This window comes from Coregonus lavaretus, assembly GCF_964263955.1.
Source record: "Coregonus lavaretus genome assembly, contig: HAP1_SCAFFOLD_378, whole genome shotgun sequence".
NCBI lineage: Eukaryota > Metazoa > Chordata > Actinopteri > Salmoniformes > Salmonidae > Coregonus > Coregonus lavaretus.
The window spans coordinates 363,588-365,789 of NW_028157897.1; positions in this window are offsets into that span (position 1 = coordinate 363,588).

Sequence of the window (2,202 nt, forward strand, 5' to 3'; positions counted from 1 at the left end):
CCCAGCCTAGAGCCAGGAGAGCCAGGACCCAGTCTAGAGCCAGGACCCAGCCTACAGCCAGAAGAGCCAGGACCAAGTCTAGAGCCAGGACCCAGCCTAGAGCCAGGAGAGCCAGGACCCAGTCTAGAGCGAGGACCCAGTCTAGAGCCAGGACCCAGCCTAGAGCCAGGAGAGCCAGGACCCAGTCTAGAGCCAGGACCCAGCCTAGAGCCAGGAGAGCCAGGACCCAGTCTAGAGCCAGGACCCAGCCTAGAGCTAGGAGAGCCAGGACCCAGTCTAGAGCCAGGACCCAGTCTAGAGCCAGGACCCAGCCTAGAGCCAGGACCCAGCCTAGAGCCAGGACCCAGTCTAGAGCCAGGACCCAGCCTAGAGCCAGGAGAGCCAGGACCCAGCCTAGAGCCAGGACCCAGCCTAGAGCCAGGACCCAGTCTAGAGCCAGGACCCAGTCTAGAGCCAGGACCCAGCCTAGAGCCAGGAGAGCCAGGACCCAGTCTAGAGCCAGGACCCAGCCTAGAGCCAGGACCCAGCCTAGAGCCAGGACCCAGCCTAGAGCCACAGTCTAGAGCCAGGACCCAGCCTAGAGCCAGGAGAGCCAGGACCCAGTCTAGAGCGAGGACCCAGTCTAGAGCCAGGACCCAGTCTAGAGCCAGGACCCAGTCTAGAGCCAGGACCCAGTCTAGAGCCAGGACCCAGCCTAGAGCCAGGAGAGCCAGGACCCAGTCTAGAGCGAGGACCCAGTCTAGAGCCAGGACCCAGTCTAGAGCCAGGACCCAGCCTAGAGCCAGGAGAGCCAGGACCCAGTCTAGAGCGAGGACCCAGTCTAGAGCCAGGACCCAGACTAGAGCCAGGAGAGCCAGGACCAAGCCTAGAGCCAGGACCCAGCCTAGAGCCAGGACCCAGCCTAGAGCCAGGACCCAGTCTAGCGCCAGGACCCAGCTATAGCTAAGCACTTGTACACATCAAAGCCACCAGGAGAGAGAAGAGAACTATGGGACGTAGGAATGGAAGCTTCTGTAAAGCATTGAGACTGCCCTAGCTAGCTACGTCACAGGGCTGCCCTAGCTAGCTACGTCACAGGGCTGCCCTAGCTAGCTACGTCACAGGGCTGCCCTAGCTAGCTACGTCACAGGGCTTTCCTAGCTAGCTACGCCACAGGGCTGCCCTAGCTAGCTACGTCACAGGGCTGCCCTAGCTAGCTACGTCACAGGGCTGCCCTAGCTAGCTCCGTCACAGGGCTGCCCTAGCTAGCTCCGTCACAGGGCTGCCCTAGCTAGCTCCGTCACAGGGCTGCCCTAGCTAGCTACGTCACAGGGCTGCCCTAGCTAGCTACGTCACAGGGCTGCCCTAGCTAGCTACGTCACAGGGCTGCCCTAGCTAGCTACGTCACAGGGCTGCCCTAGCTAGCTACGTCACAGGGCTGCCCTAGCTAGCTACGTCACAGGGCTGCCGTAGCTAGCTACGTCACAGGGCTGCCCTAGCTAGCTACGTCACAGGGCTGCCCTAGCTAGCTACGTCACAGGGCTGCTGTAGCACAGGGAACTAGCTAACTCACTAAGCAGGAGAGAGTCTGGGTGGGACAACATGGTTAGGCTATAGTTGGAACCTGGAAAGGTGGCAGTGAGTTCTTCAAGTCAGGTGAGTCCTCTGTTCCCGGTGGCCATGGGAAGAAAGGCAAAAACAATCAACAATTAATAATCACATGACAACACACACCAAAACCCCATAACACACACTGCTGGCTCCCCTCAAGTAAGCACAGACCAACAATGTCTTTTTCTGGTCCTGTCCAGACCGGCAGTCTTTTTTTTTGGTGCGGTCCGGACCGGCCTTGAACCAATCATAGACGTCTATGTTTGGTTCAGATTTGGTCCGGTCTGGACCAGCCTTGGTTTGGTCCAAAAACAGATGTCTATAAATGACGTCTTTTCAGAACTGAAAATGAACCTGATTTCATCGTCCGGAAACTACTTATTTTAAACGTCCAGAAAATACGTATTTTCAACTTTCATTCAGAACCTAAAATGAACCTAACTTCAATGTCTGGAAAATACGTACTGTATATAAGAGGTATTTTCAACTTAATTTTACTGGGACTATTCTACATTTGCAGGGTATAGGAGGGTGCCAGTACTGACCGGACCGGACCGGGCCTGACCAACAACATGTAGACTAGTTCAGCTCTGACTTTGCCCAGAACAGAGG